Source organism: Vulpes vulpes, chromosome 6 (genome assembly GCF_048418805.1).
Source record: "Vulpes vulpes isolate BD-2025 chromosome 6, VulVul3, whole genome shotgun sequence".
Lineage (NCBI taxonomy): Eukaryota > Metazoa > Chordata > Mammalia > Carnivora > Canidae > Vulpes > Vulpes vulpes.
The window spans coordinates 116,376,151-116,393,407 of NC_132785.1; the positions used below are offsets into that span (position 1 = coordinate 116,376,151).

General features: G+C 36.8%; 1 non-coding gene across 1 annotated transcript; it reads right to left on the reverse strand.

Annotated features, from left to right (window-relative positions):
* Positions 1–5,291: 5,291 nt before the first annotated feature.
* LOC112912445 (U6 spliceosomal RNA) lies at positions 5,292–5,397 on the reverse strand. Its single transcript, XR_003233513.2, has one exon. It is a non-coding gene; the product is annotated as a U6 spliceosomal RNA (small nuclear RNA).
* Between the last annotated feature and the right edge of the window lie 11,860 nt (positions 5,398–17,257).

Here is a 17,257-nt window from a genome sequence, read left to right on the forward strand (position 1 = left end):
GTCCATGTGCTTATGGCTGAGTCATACGCCCCTCACCTTCTGTGTATTGGTCTTTACTGAGCACATAGTGCTACGCCAGGTAGGAAGAACAGAACACCCCATTACAGCTGCATGCTGCAAAGGCAGGAGAGCTGAGGGAAAAGGAATAGACAGACAGATAGATAGAATATGACAGGAGATTGGGGAAAGAAGATAAAAGAAGACTGACATAAGCAACAAAGCATAGCAGAAGAATAGAGAAAAGGAATAAACACGAGAGAGGGCATCATGCTCTGCATAGTTCTTTCTAGCTATTTGTGACAAATTTGCCTTTACCTGTGGCTCCTCACCTCCTAAAAAGAGCAATATGGATTAGGAGACAGAGACAAGGGGATAATGATCTACCAAAATGAATTCTGGGTGACTTTTATGCAATCCTCTCCTTCTCTTTCTCCACCTCACCACCCCAACCAACCCCTCCTTCACCTCTTCATCTCCCTCCTCCTCTTCATCCTTCCCTTTCTCCTCCTTCTTCTCTTTCTGCCTTATTTCTCCGAAGACAGAAAGGAAACATGTGTATTGGTTCATCATATTTCACTGTTTTTTTTGAGCCATAGGATAACAGGTCTGAAAAAAATGAACTTTTCCACAGGTATTATTTTCTTACACTTTCAACATCTAGATTCTTTATTTTTTTCTTAAAAGATGAATTAGAACAGAAACATCAAATATAGAGCATAGTTGGGGCACTTTAAGTATTGTGACATAAAATAAAATATTTTAAAAATTACTATTTTCTTGTAAATTCATCAAGGTCATCATCATGTATTTAGAAACTACCTAGTTTGAGAAAGGAGACTCTACTTTTTGGTTGCTGGACCAAAACAGAAAACCTCTTTTGTCTTCTGTATACACATATACAGGCACAATGAATGTATATACACACATACACATAAATCCTTGTATGTATACATGTATACACAAATATATATTCATATTTCATTCACTGATAAGTTCTATTTGTCTCATAAAATCTAATGATCTTATTTTGTTAAAATGTTTGCCTTAAAAATTTACATATTTGATTCTTTTTAAGTTCTAGGCAAAGACTTATAAAACAGTATTGTATCGTTTTACATTTTCCACGTTTTACATTAAGGGCTTGATGGTTCAGAAAACATTGTAAAACAGAGTCATTGTAGAGTTAATATGAATGCTGCTGCCCACTTAGTTTTCTTAAAAAGAATATTCACTCTTAAGTGAAAAGGCTTTTAAAATGTGTCTTCTTTTTTTAACTACAAATCCGTGGGGTGCCAATTTTCTTCATATGCCTCAACCAAAACAAAATATTAAAACAGTAAATGCAGAAGATATGACAATCAAGTTGTCTTATTAAAACATATATTACAGAAATTTACAGTAATGCAAAGAAAAACTGTATATAGCCATTCTCACTAAATTATGTTTTTTATTTTGGAAAATGTAATTATTTTTGTCAGTATATGCTTTTATTCTTACATCAATGGCATTCTTGTTATTTCAAATGAATTATTATTTTGCTTTCACTTATAATACAGAAATATTGATAGATTAGAACATTATTTTATTTCTTTAAGCATTTATCTAATATGTTTTAAAAAAAAAGGAAAGTTGGGCTAGATTTTTTTTCTCAAAATGTAGCCTGAAATGATCTACAATAGATCTACTTGAAGTACTTGATAAAATACAGATACTGAAACTTGTCCCAATCTCACCAAATCAGAATCTATGAAAGACAGGCCTTTTATAAGAAAGATCTCAGGGATTTTTCAGGTTCCATTAAAATTTGAGTACTATCTATCGGATGACCTCTGTTGAGTTTGCTTCACTTCCAGATCCAGGTGGGTAAATACCAGAATTTGAACCCCCAGCTAGTCCAAGGGCAAGCTTGATTCCTAGGTTCCCCGGGCCCCCAAGGCCATCTATATATTTCTCCTTTACAGAGTTGGCAAACAAAAATAGAGTACACCAAGTTAAATTTGAATTTCAGATTCAAAACAATGAATTCTTTATATACATATTATATATATATACATATATATATATTCATTGTTTATCCAAATATTGTGTGGAACATATTTGTCCTATTTTCTGTTTGGGTGCTTTGTTTTGCTAAATCTGTCAGACCTATCGCTTTTCCACCATTGCTTCCAGGTGGTAATATCCATAAATAGACTAAGTGAGACAATATGGGAAAGTCTTACCCACAAGAGTTATTAATTGCATAGACTGAGGGTCAGGTGGGAGATGGCTGAATCCAGAAACACTCTTATAATAACATTTAAGACTTTATCCATGATCTCACAGTCTTATAAGGCTAACCCCTCTAAACATCCCCCAGAATTTCTTTCAGAAAGAATCTCTGTGGAACTCACATGGCTCTGCTTCCAATTACTGTTTACTTCATTTCACTGTAGTATTTCTCATTTTAAAGTCATTAGCACACTGGAAGCAACCTCATTGACAGAGCAACTGGGAGTAGAGTATGTACGGTATAATCTGCAATGAAGCCTTTGTTCCATTACGTCAAAATTCACCTTTGCTTTGAATTGTCTTTCCACGTGTCATTGTAAGAATGTAAACTTTTTTTCTGACTCTCTTTTATTTTGTCTGTCTCTCCTGGTCTGAATGACCTCTGTTCATGCTGGTATATGTTCTGGGCTCTTGCTATTTCTACTAACCAAAATGTTCTCCTCTTCCAAAAATACAGATTTCCTTCTGAAAAAATACTGCCCACTCAACAATCTTTATAACCTTTCCTGTTTCTAGTACTTTCTGATTCTGCTTGCTGCACATAAAAAGAGTGTTCCCAAATTTCTTTGTGAGAGGAGAAGGATTCTGTTTTTAAGAGAGTTATCGGGAATAAGACAAAGAAATGCATTAATATCAACTTACCAGTTAATATTTGCCTTTTCTACTGACATCAGCTTCAACAGAGCGGCCTATAAAAACGATTTTTCATTTTTATTTATTCTTCATGGAGCAGAGGGTGGTTCTGATTTTCTAATATCTGGCATTCTCCTCAAAAGACTTTCATAGTTCATTTCTACTCTGGCAATTGCCATGCCAGGTTTTCACATATAATACGGTGTTTGGCTTTGGTTAGGGTCCAAATAAGAAACAAGATGCTGGCTTCAAAAACTGAAGTTACAGACTGTGAGAAAAAGGGATGTTCTCCTGAATCTCAAAAGGTAAGTGTTCCTGTTCTCATTCAATCCAGCAGTTTAGGTTAGAACTTGACTTTGGGAAACATCTTACTGAAAAATCTTAGAAAACAACTTAAGTGGGGGCTATGTTTGTGATTGGTGAGTTGTTTCAGATTTTTTTCAGGTAATTAATTGACTACTACCTCGAAGAAAATCCCACGTGGTACCTTCAGATATACTTTTTAAAACTGATGGTTTCAACTAATGCAAAGAAAACAAGTTCTCACACTCAACTACGTTGAAGAAAAATTAAATGAACCCATTTTTATTTGTGTACATTATATAAGATGGTTCTCTAGCTGAGCTCTGTTGTTTTCTTTAAAACAAAAGGGTTTTTATTTCCTATTTTTCATTATTTATTGTCTAGGCATCAGTGTCTGCTGTCATTACCTACATTTGTCTCAAACCATTGTAGACTCTATGAGAACGGTATTTTTTTTTTAACCAGGTTTGTATTTCTCTAGGTTTATTTTTTCCTCATAATGTAAAAATAATATTACAAGAATATTAAAGGGAATTTTGAGAGAAAAATATCACATTCCTAACATCCCATAGCAAAGCTATTTTTATTTACTTAAATTGCTTTTCATTCCTTTTTTCCCAAACAATACATACATGTTATTATAGTTTACAATAAAATTTAGTGCATGGTTTAGTTTTGGAAAATTTTTACTTTATATGGTTATTTTAAGGATTACATGGAATATAAATGTGAATGTGTTTGGCATACTGCCTATCAAATAGGTACTTAAATTGATCTTTGAAACTGTGACTCTAACTTCTTTCTTATATTGTAAAATGTGTAATATCTCATCAAGATAATGCTTCAAAACTCATGTAAACATTGTCAGTGTAGATTCTTTCCTTTTTTTTTCCTTTCTTAAATTAAGGATGATGATGAATAAATGTTTGCCGTTTTTTCTTTCTATGAATTTTTGGGATTGGGATTCCTTTATAAGAAGATCTGAAAAAAATAAAAAAGAAAAGAAAAAGAAGATCTGAACACTAGGCTAACAAAAGATTGTACCAGTCTCCATTACCATTAAAATAATTATATTATCATCAAATTATCAGGATAGTTTCTTATTATTTCTTGGCTTACCACGAAGGCAAGACTATATCCAAAATTTTATGTGCTATTTAGTTTTTATTACTTATTACCTATGTCTGTTATCTTAGCTATTTTCATTTTTTTCCATCTTTTTTTTTTCTTTTTAAATGGCAAGTTATAGAACACCAGGTTTTATGCTGAGGGTGGAGAAATAATACAGTTCAGTGGATCCAAGAAAGGGTTGGGGGGACTGAGAACTCTGGTGGAAGATGCTCAGGGCACTCACCGGGCAACATGGAAGTTGATGGGCTCTCAGTGATGGCAGTGGCAGCCAGGGACTTCGCCAAAAATGGCATATGAGCACAACAGTGGAGAAAGGATGACGGTGATGCAACAATTCCCAATCTCAACACTTGTCTTTTCAGGTTTATCAGCCATTCATTTCTTCTTGTCCATGATTTTTTAAATTGGATCATATAAGAAAGCTAAATTATACTAGTCAAATTTCTCTAGTCAAATCACATTAGTCAAATTTTTCTTTGACTAAAATTTTCCAGACTATATCTCATTAAAAGAAAATGAAAAATCTAAATTTGATGCAGTTGGACACTATGGTTAGCCTAAAAAATATTAGCAGTCCCCTTTGCCTCAAGAAGGAAAATGGACAAACAAATAAATAGAAAAGTACATAAACAGACAAGTCAAGAAGTATCTTGTAAATCCTCTGGTGGGAGGTTGTAGCTGTGGATTCTTTAGGAAATCAGAACACAGATAATTTGAGATATTCACTTCCTCTTTCCCTCTTTCCCTCTTCGTTTTGATTGCTATTTAAAGACTCAAGATAAGAAACAAATATATATGTATTAAATCTATTTCAGATGATTATCAGAAAGTGGTTGACCCGTTAGCTGTGCCAAGATAAAGAGACTGAAACCTTAATACTTTACAAGTGAACCTAAGGAAATGACACAGTTTACTATTTTGAACAGAAAAGGGACATGAAGAGTTAGGCACCTAAGGGGTATGGATATTTCCCGAATTTGCATGTCATCCTTTCTGGGGGCCATGCTAGTCTTCTCTGTATCAGACTAATTTTTGTAAATGTGCTGCCAAAGTGAGCACAAGATATAGATTTCTTGAAAAACACTATAGTACCACCCCATGCGTTACCTAATAAAAAATTAACATATACTTGATTCATGCTCACAATCTGCTTGTGTATTAATAAGCTCATTCTGTTTTTCTGCATGTGAAAAGTAGGAGATGCAAAGCAGGTCTGCTTTCTTCTTACTTTTAACCATGCGTGATACGTGAAGTACAATAACTGGACTTTCCAGTATCTCCTGGCCCTTATATATAAAAAAAAAAAAAGCATTAAATGAAATAAATTAATTTAAAATGGAAGGGGGGATTGGTTGCAAAAGAGGGTGTAAAACTTTACTTAAAAGCTATTTCTCCCCTCTGTGCATACTCTGTGCATACTGTAATAAAGTTATAGTTGCAGTAATGGTTTGCTTAGGGGCAAGCAATTAAGCACGTGCAGTCACTCCACAGGATGGAGATTTCAGATGAATAGCTATTTTAGAAATAAACAAACAGAAACTCATATATGTAATGGCAGAGGCAAGTACTGCTTGGACTTTAAGTTTTAAAAAGACAGTTACACTTTCTCAAAATCATTTGTTTCCATATAACTGGGTTCAACTCAGCCTTTTCATTTTCCACACAAATAATTAATAATAACGTTGCCATCCTTACTGTCTTCTATTGTGATTTAACCATAATAGGGCTGCAGTGAATCATTGCATTAAAGTAAATACAAGCAGTATATGAGCCATGCATATGCATATGGTCAATGTAAGCATGCAATTTCTCAGATGTAGGCGGAAGTTTAGTTTTGATTATCCGTCTCCTCTTCGTAGGTGTGGTGGTCTGTCCAGGGAGAGCAGGGTTACTGCCTTAGGCCTCCTCATATGTTCTCCAGATCTTGAATTACTCCTTGTTCTAACATATCTTCTGTGGCACGTGGAGCTCTTTGCAATTTCTTCTAATTCAGAACAACTGATCTAGAATCTCAGCTCTTGGCATATACCACCGAAGTGACCCTACTATATTAGCTGCATGACTTTTCTAGCTGCATGACTTTTCTAAGCCTGAATATATACATGAAAAATGAGGTATACAAATAATAATCACCTCTTAGGTGAGTGTAAAGAATCTTCACTCAGGCAATGGGATGATGGGTCTCATAAGCAGGACATCTTATCCGAGCTTTAGCTACTAGGGAACAGGAAGCTGTCCTTACATTGGCCTGGGAGGTTGTTCCTTCCCTCTCTGTGATTGATCTGCCCTAGACCCAAAATGCTGGACCTCCACTTTCTGCCATAGAGCTGGGCAACTGGGCTGGGACAGACAAGTGGTTTCACTAAAACCTGTGGGTAACAAAACCTGTAACCTAACAAAAATTTGTGAGGTTTATGTGATATAGTCTTGAAAGATTTAAGAAGAGCCAAATGATGCATGGAGGGAAGATTGTTTAAAATAAATGTGAAAGACAACAGATTTCATTAATTTCATAAATTTAGAAAACCTAACATATAGTTTAAAGCATGTGAAGATATACAAGTTGTTTTCTCTAGACAGTTCTCAGTTCTCTGATTTTATGCAAATGATGTATTAAAATAAGATGGAAACTTTAGCAGGTAGAGTTATAGAGCAGTGAAAGCCTAGACTTTGGCAACAAGTGTATCTGCTTTTGAGTATCAGGTTCACTGCTGATTTTGAGACATATGGAAGTTGCTTAGCCTCTCAAAGATCACTGTCCTCACTGGCAAAAGAATGATAATGATAGTTGCTTTACAGTCAGCAACCAGTCCCTTAGCAGATTATCTGCATGGAATTAGATCTCAATAAATTTTAGGTATAATATTGAGACAAGTAGGATATGAAGCTAAGGAGCATGGAAGAAGGTGACAGATAAAATTGAAGGTCTCCTGGAAGGATCGACATTGGTTTCTGAAAATAAATTTATAATAACTCAGAAAAGGAATCACATCAGATTATTTCTTATAAAGGTTGGAATACTCTGATTCTACCCAATTTCCCCCAAAGCTATTTATCAAAATCTACCCTCAAAAATGTGAGTTTGGAATTCTTTAACTCTGATTTTTAAAATCTCTTTGATTTACCATGTTAAAATTAGGCAAGATTTATGAAAGGATAAAATAAGAATTTCATGTTGTGAACTATAATGCAGACTCGCATTAGAATATTAGAATAAGGCTTCTGTTTGGTCACTGTTGGCCCTTGTTTAGTAGATTAATATTTGCTATAGTATATAAATTTCATTTTTTGTAAGATAAATATGGCATTTTGGTAACTTCTATTCTGAATGCCAGGTCTTTATTCTAGTCATGGTTACAATGTAAAATTATTTCTAAAGGAAATCCAGGTACAATTTATAGGATTCTGACCTACTGTGAACTTCAGGCATGTAACTGAAAGCAGACAAGGAATCTTACTTTTTCCAGAAGCCTGAGCTTTAGTTTTGAAAATCCAAACTCTGCCCAAACAGTTTCACAAAACACAGCTCCATCACTTAACTTTTCTTTGGTTATATTGTGCACGATAATACTAGATAAAATGAACCATTTTATTCAGAAAACATACAAACCAATGACTTTAACTCCTGTTTGAGATTTCCCTCCTATACATGGATTTCTCTGTGCTATTCCTTACCTAAGAGCTGTATAGAGCTTGCTTTCAGCAAGAATCTGAGCACATCTCCTTCCCACACATAACAATCACAATTGATGTTGACACACCTCTTGCTGTCTTTGCTACTTCCCAAAGGAATTCAACAAAAGCAGGAGAGATTAGTGAGGGAAGTTGAAGCTCATATTATACCACATGCTCTCAAAAACTTGCCAAGTTTAAAGTCAAATTAGGAATTGACATTAAACCTTGAAAAGTTGGTTGTAAAGAATAGGATAGCAACTAAAATTTACAGCAGAATAAAATGTTAGAGTCCTAATAAATGCTCAAGGAGAATATATACTCTAAAAGACTAGATTCATTCCAAGGTTATCTTAGATTTCATAGAAACATTTCTCTAAGTTCCTACCTGGGAAGTGGAGAAAGAGAATCTTTTAACAATTCATGGAAAAATTATTTCTCTTAAATTACTGTAAAACTACCTATAGCTTTTGTCTACTATAATATATTCTAACTATGAGACTCAGAGTTACTGTAATACAAATGTAATTGTGAAATGTATTAAAAAAAAAAAACAGCAAGTAACAAATTGCATCCAAAATAAAAGCACCGGGGTTCCCTGGGTGGCGCAGTGGTTTGGCGCCTGCCTTTGGCCCAGGGCACGATCCTGGAGACCCGGGATCAAATCCCACGTCGGGCTCCGGGTACATGGAGCCTGTTTCTCCCTCTGCCTATGTCTCTGCCTCTCTCTCTCTCTGTGACTATCATAAATAAATAAAAAAAAATTAAAAAAAATACTTAAAATAAAAAAAATAAAAGCACCATACTCAAGAAGAGACTTGGCATTTTTCTAGCAGTTCATTTCCGACCAGCTCCCATGACATTTAATAAATCCCAGAGTTCTAGAGCCATACCTAACCTCACCTACAAGTCCTTAGCCCTCAAATGGTCCAATAGGAATGACACTAGTTAGAAGCAGCAAGAGTTTATGTTTGATAGCAATGCACAGAGTCAATCTTCCAATAGCATATCGGTAAATTCAATAAAGTAAATTAAGAGAACTTGATTCTGACTGTCATATCAATTTAGAAAGCTGCTCTAACACTACCTCCACCTCCAAAATACTGGAACAATTTATCCCCTCCTGTGGTCAAAGCTAGAGTGGGTCGTAGATACAATAACACAAATTTTAAAGCATGTTCAATTCTCATAATGAAGTAGCTGCCCATGGTATTTTTCAGAGCATTCTGCGGGAAAGCTCACCCCTGCATCACGCAGATATGTCTAAAGAGAAATCGGAATGGCCGGAGTTACAGAAATTAATTAGATGAGAACTGAGAAGTATTTGATGGTGGTAATGTGATCAATTGTTGCATAAAGAAATTAAGAACTTTCTGCAAGTAGTGGTGAATGTCCTCACTCAAGGATGTGGCCTTTCAACACAGACAGACAGATAAGGATAAACTGTAGCACCTCCCAAAGCAAAGCAGTGAGCAGAACAAAGGAGAGCATCAAGCTGGAGATAATTCAGCTGTATCTGGCAAGCCTGGAAGAGATGTGGAGTTCAGCAAAGTATCCCATTTAAGAACAAGCACACATGTAGAATTTGCTACGTGGCAGGCCCTAATCCAAGCTCATTAAAAATATTAACTATAATTGTCCTCATGATAACCTATGCAACAGAAACATTCACCCTTGTTTTGCAGATGAGTAAAGTGAAGTACTATGTGGTCAAGCACCTTGCCTAAGGACACAGAGACAGTGAAGGGTGTGCTCAGGATTAGGAACCAGGCACTCTCTACCTCTAGGTCAGCGCTATGCTGTCAACCCCAAAGATGAGTACTTGCAGAGTTCAATGGGACACTTTGCCACAGCTTCAGCAAAGGCCTTAGCTATAAGAGAAGAAAAAAAAAAAAAAAGAAATTAAGGCAAGTGCCCCTACATTCCAAAGACAGGACCTTTGCAAAAATTTAAGTCACAGACTTAGACTAACCCTCCTCTCCGTGGCTCAACCACAGAGGAATGTTTCTTGCTCAAGCTATAGGGTATCAGATGTTGGCTGGGGTGTCTTTTTCAGCATGTCTACTCTGAGACCCAGGCTGAGGGCAAGGCCTCTCTCAGAATATTGTCAGTTGCTATCCCGGAGAGAAGGAAGGCTCTGGTGGGTTTTACGTCTGTGTCTTATGTGTCTACGTGTAACAATTGTCATTTCTACTTACAACTTATTGGCCAGAGTTATTTACATTGTCCTAACAACAAAACATAGGAACTAGAGGAACAGTCATGCTATATGTATGGGGAGAGGGAACCATGTCAAAGAATGGGAGAAGAAGAATATTGTGCCAATAGCAGTTCTTTGCACCACAAATAGGGTAACTCAAAACTCCTTTTTTATTTATTTTTTATTTTTTTAATTTTTTAAAGATTTTATGTATTTATTCATGAGAGACACAGAGAGAGAGAGAGAGGCAGAGACACAAGCAGAGGGAGAAGCAGGCTCCATACAGGGAGCCTGATGTGGGACTCAATTCCGGGTCTTGGGGATCAGGCCCTGGGCTGAAGGAGGTGCTCAACCACTGAGCCACCCAGGCTGCCCTTTAAAATGCCTTCTGAATACAAAGAAAAGGATTTGAAAGAAAGGATTTGAAGAAAGACCGGAGGAGAAATTTAGGAATTGAACTAAAATAAAGGATTTTTGGACAGAGGAGAGTTCTAGAGTGATCTCACTTCTTTGTAAAAGCTGTAGTCTTCTCTTTCAGGGCACTTATAGTTTTATCTGCTCAAACTGTTTCTTCCTTGAGGATTGATTAGCAGTCTCTTCACTTTGAGGAAGTTCTCTCAGTTCTAAATATGTGAGAGTAGAGGGTGCTGATTCATACACGATGCACCACACACTCAAGTGGTCTTTTGAATGAAAGTGGGCCAGTCAGAATCGGTTTCAAGGATTTTCTTAGTTGAGGTTAAAGGAAGAGGTCAATATCTTTTCAGAGACCAAGTATTGAAGCTTCAGGAGGGAGAGGGTGGTCCTCCATGTGTTTATAAAGCCAGTGCTTTGGACCATCAGTTCAGGTGTTGGTCACCAGGAATGTACACAACAGGGGGGTCTTATTTATTAATTTTTAGCACTGCCTTCAACGATTCTCTGTCTAATATTCATTGCCCTCCCCTTGAAAACACTGCAACACTTAATGAGTCTGTCTGAGTCTTATTTGGAATTTATTCTATGTTAATATTCTCTCCATGCTCTTCACTTTGATCTTAGGTCACATTTGATCCACAGCCTTTTCTCTCCCAACCCCTCCAGTTTTAGGACAGATGATAAAGGGCTGGAGAAAGACACCAATGCCTTATTTTGAATTGGTGCCATCGTTACCTGCTTTTGGCCCATAACATTCTCTTGGGGCACAGGTGTAGGTTGTGTTCAGGCCTCAGCACAGGACAGGTCAAGCAGTCCTCTAAGGTGAGATACCAGAAGCTTTGCTCTGGCCTATTGCTTCAAAGACAGAAAGATCATGTATCTCTCCCCTGCTATATGGTGAGAGTGAAGGATACACTATCCTCATTTTCTTCTTTTCCAGCACAAGCTGTTCTCAATTCATATACAAGAGCTGCCACTTTGGCTCATATACCAAAGACCTGAGGACACATGACATAGTCTTCTAAAAACTCTGCCTCTGAGTTCATGGTGGTAAGCATTGGGTTGATCTCTAGGCTTCTGAATTCAGCAAGCACACAGTTTCAGAGAGATATTAATACACAATTACGATAATTCTCTTGCTGCCTTATCATACCAGTTTTGTGAGGATGTGTGTGGTGACGTCAGCTTTGTGGCTTCAGCATACACTCTATGAAAATGAAAGAAGCCCATATAGAGAGGGATAAAATTAAGCCAAATCACAGAGAAAATCAGGGGTAAGAGAAAGCATGGAATCTGGCTTGAGTTTTTATGTTTCTTGTTTTGATTGTTTAGAACTAGCTTTACCTCGAACTTCCCAGGTGAGGTTATGTGAGGCAGGAAGTTTTCATTTCTGCTTCAGGAAATTTGTGTCTTTTAAGGTGATTTTGTGTTTCTTTCTGGGATATTGTTTAAGTGTGATTCTATTCAGCATAGAAATAATATCAGATTCAAGAGAATAAGAGAGAGAAAAAGAGAAAGAGAGAGACAGAGAGAGAGAGAGAGAGAGAATCCAGGAAATAGAAATAGATTTTGACATGATGATTTCAAGTTGGGACTAGAGCTTAGTATCTCTTCTTGATGAAGTTTCTTGGTTTTTCTGAAGCAGAGAAACACTCAAGTATATCCTATCTTAGTAAATTTGTATTTGACAGTGGGCATGTTCACAATATTTTACGGATAAAAAATTATAACTACCTTGGGGAACCTGGCTGGATTGGTCAGTGGAGCAATGCAACTCTTGCCCTTGGGCCATGAGTTTGAACAAGCCCCAGGTTGGGTGTAGAGATTACTAAAACCTAATTTAAAAGTTAAAAATTAAAGAATATGCAAATATCTTATATATTAATAGCTGAAACTAATAAATTGAGGTTTCCATTTGTTTTAACTGCACACACATACACACAGAGAGATCAAATACATCTGCTTAGAGGTCAGAAAGGACATTCTGGGTCATCAAAACCATCACTGGATAAAATATACTTCAACATTCTTAAAGCATTCAGGGCAGTTAATTATCTAGTCTGGCATAGGGGGTCTCCAGAGATCAGGCTCCTGCTGCCTTTTGTTCCATTAAATATATCAAAGAGTTTGCATTCACATTGGCCATGGAAGAGTTAGAGCAGGAAAGAAGGAGGAAAAACATTTTTTCTCTTTATAATGTGAAACATCACTTTGTTCTAATAAATATAGATAGTATTTTGAAAGCCTGACCCCATTACATTGTGTTTAGTTTCACACATTTCCCAGATTCCAAGCTGTGGTGTAAGAGACTCCACGGTGCTGACTGTAAGTTGTGAATGCTCATGTCCTAGAAGACTCTGTAGCATTCATGTGGTGAAGGTGCCCACAGATTTTTATCCCTGAAATATTTATTCAAATATATATCCAGTGAACCATTGGACTGAAAAATCAATTGAAAACAAACCAAAATGCAGTTCTAAATGGTAGGACTACAGGTCTCATGCCTGGAGCTGTCTAAGACCATGGAGAAATCGAACAACAGCTTCCAACCTCCTCTGATGTTGTGAGGGCCATTGGACTATCCTCCCACCCCCACCCCTTGCACTGTCTGTGCTCCTATTACATTGTGTTTGACTCCATAAGGGAGCCCGCTGCGCTATGAATGGCAAATTCTCACTTCTTCCTTCCTATCCTTTCATCCTTGTCCACACACACACCGACAGCGGTTGATTACTTTGAAAATCCCAATCTAAAGCAGATACTTCTTACCCTGAAAAGGACTGTATTTCCTGCTTCCAAAATCTAGGCCACAAATATGTTTCCCTGTCAAAAACAACATGATTCCCTTTTGCTTCTGAGTTCCATTATACTGATAAAAAAAAAAAATCAAGCCTCTTTGAGGCTAAATCTTAAAAGTAATTGGTGATCTCCTCACTATGAATAATGTGACTAAGTTTGCAATTTGGAGAAATCTGCTTATGAGGACACAAAGAAACCCAAACCGTAAAACAATTCCAAGGTTGTTTTTTTTTGTTGTTGTTGTTGTTTTGTTTTTTTAAGCAAAAAAACTTTTTCCTTACATTAAAAGTTAAATCTAACCACATAAAAGTGTTCTCATCGGTGATGGAGAAGTTAGGAGACAGAGGGCATGTCTAGTTCCATGAGAGATGGGAAGTTAAAGTAAATAATACATGTAGAAACTTAGTGCTTAAAAGCTTTCTCATGGAACTATAAGGTGGCGTGTGCTCGGGGTCACAATGCTTTCTTTAATGGATCTCTTAGTTAGTAAGACAAGGGATGCATTGTTACTGGGCAATGTACCTAATCAGAAAAAAAAAAAAGTCTAGGGGAGGAAAATAAATTGCTTTTTATTTGATCCTCAAATCAAAGTAATGTTACTGATAGAAAAGGTCTTTGAGATAAGCAAGTCTAACACTTTCCCTCTGCAAATATTAAAAGTCACTCCCAGGGGCAGCCCAGGTGGCTCAGTGGTTTAGCACTGCCTTCAGCCCAGGGCATGATCTTGGAGACCTGGGATGAGTCCCCATGTTGGGCTCCCTGCATGGAGCCTGCTTCTCCTTCTGCCTGTGTCTCTGTCTATGTGTGTGTGTGTGTGTGTGTGTGTGTGTGTGTGTGTGTCATGAATATATAAATAAAATCTTTAAAAAATATATAAAATAAAAAATAAAAGCCACCCTCAGGGAATCCCTGGGTGGCTCAGCGGTTTGGCGCCTGTCTTTGGCCCAGGGCGCGATCCTGGAGACCCGGGATCAAGTCCCATGTCGGGCTCCCGGTGCATGGAGCCTGCTTCTCCCTCTGCCTGTGTCTCTGCCTCTCTCTCTATCTCTCTCTGTGTGTGTGTGTGACTATCATAAATAAAACAAAACAAAAATAATACAAATCCCTCTAATTTTTCTTGAACGCCTTTTTCCTAGAATATTTAGTTTCCCATTAACATTAAATCTGTAGGGCCGGGCATAGATTATGCATACTGACAATAGATGTGTGTATGCATGTATGCATGTATTTAGATGCATATGCATACCTATTTATACACATACACAAATATAGAGAGAGTCTCAACTTCTATGTAACAAGCAAGCAGAGGAGTTTAGTCTTCACTATTACTATAGGCTGTGTAGTGCAGAATTGTATTTTTGGATTTTCTATTTTCCATTTGCTGATTTCAGATAGAGAAGTCGTTGTGATTTCAGAAAGAGAATCGCTTGGGAGTTTTTGCTTCCTTCTTTGCATTGTAGTTTAATTATTTTTAAATTTAAATATGTATTTAAATAAGCACATATTTATTACAAAACAAATGAATTATAAAATAAAATAAGTTTATTTTATATTTAATTTGTTATACTATAGATCAGGTATTGTATTTAAAAACTTCTTTGGTGAGTGGTTTCTCTTGTAAGTTATCCAAGTCACTTTGAAATCAAACATTAAGACTGTATTATCCGAAAACAAGAAACATCTCAATTCCATTTCCTAATGAAATGCTATATAACATTGGAAGTAAACCATAATGGTTTCTATTTTACTTCATGTTAGCCTCATTGATTCCTGTTGGGAAAATTTCTTTGATGCCATTTGACTGGTTGTTGTGTGTTCACCTCCCAGGACCATACACTCTCCGAATAAAAGCTTCTCTCATACTGGAAAGTCTTAGCTTCATGAAAGCAGCTCTTGGATGTTCATCCTTCCATACCATTACTCTCCGAGGGACGGGGTTAAAGAGAATGACTTTCTCAATTGCCACCTTGTCCCAGCACATCATTCCCGGGAACATTTCCACTTTCCTAACTCACACATTTTTGAAACTACATTATGTGCGTTGTAATGATTCATAGTCAGCTGAATTTAATCAGTGTAGACTCTGCAACTGTCTCACCTTGTGATATATACACTTTGATAGACACTGACAATGTAGAATAAATTCCTAGAATGCAGGGAAGCAGAGATTTTTCAAATTTTTTTTTTAATCTGACTGTCTTGATATAATTCCTGGTACACTTCTACGTGCAGAGAGATCCTTCATGAATGCTTGAGAATATTTCTGAGCTCAGATAACTAGTGTTATGGAGTGATAGAGCTTGATGCATCCTTAGAAATCTGACTTCAGCACTTTCAGTTTTCAGAAGAGAAACTAAGGACCATAGATGCCAACTTGCTTTTTCAAAACTTTGGCAACAGCCTGCTGGCAGAGGAAAGATGAAGGCAGAGATGGTCTCACTTTCATCCAAAACTCTTTTCTTGTCGCTAAACCAGGCTGCCTCTTCATTTCTAGAGTCCTAGTTAATTCTGAACATATCCAGTGGAGGAGAAAATGAGGCAATTTGTCGCTTGCCTTCTCTAGATTTATAACATAAACATCTAGATGCTGTGGTTGAATCTGTAAGGTGGATAAAACTTCCAGGGGACCCAATTCCATGAATGTGCATTGAATGAATTACAGAGATGGAATGGTTATTCCATTAAACACCTGAAGTTATTTCCTTAATGGAACCACTCTCTTGGCAGTGTGTGCCCCCAAACAATCAGCAGATCTATGAGATTTCCACTGTGCTGTGTCCCAGAGAACAGTCACAACCTAACAGAGGAGAATGAGTAATATTCAAATGCCTTCAGAAATAATATGGAGGTAATGATCATGAGCACTTCTGGACCTACTGGGTCCACCTGGTTTGGTTCCTCACCCTTGGCTTCTATTGTATCCACTTTCTAATCTTTTATTTCCTTGGTCATGACTCCCCTACCCCTTTCACTCCATCCCATCCCTAGTTGATTTCCCACTACAGCTCTTCTTCATTAGGAACTCTAATCATTTTCTTTCCCATCCTCCTTCTTTTTGTTCCTCAAAGTCTTATCATTTGGCCAATCTACAAATATTTGCAGATTGTAAACCCCTAAAGGCACAGACAAGACACTTTTGTTTCTGGTGCCAGTGCAGAGTCTGGCTCCAATAGATGCCTCAGGTTGATGAATACTTAGTGGGCCATGAAAATTAAGATATTTTGGTATGTAAAAAAAAAAAATGACCCAGGAAGAATATGCTAATGGCTTCACTCTAAAGCATTCATCTCCGGGAAGAAAAGGATCTTGAGTTCCATTCAAAGATTTTTGAATGTAAAGTAATCTGACTATAATTTTTCCAATCATATGATGAAGGTGGCCTCCTAATGTCCTAATATAAAGCTGGTTCCAGTAGTAGGAAGTCCAAAAATAATATCATTGACTAAAGTACCTAAGGAGGGTACTGTGCATGATCGATTTCTCAAGGGAATAGTTGACATTTATTTTTTCTTTCATTTTCTTTACTAGGAACATGCAAATAACTCCAGAATCTTTGGGTGCAAAGGAAAGGACCATAGAGATAATTTACTCCTATAGATCCCTACCTGGTTTTTAAAATCCATGAAGTCTATAAAACTTTGTAGAATTTCAAAAACCCTGATAATGACATAAAGTAATAAGATGTTTTTACTTTTGCCTGAAATCATAGAACTCAATTTACTGGAAATTTTGAGCTCAGCAAATAGTTCTGAATGATAGCCATATATATTTTTTTAATTTAAATAAAACTTGGGGGGCTCCTGGGTGGTTCAGTCAATTAGGTGTCTGCTT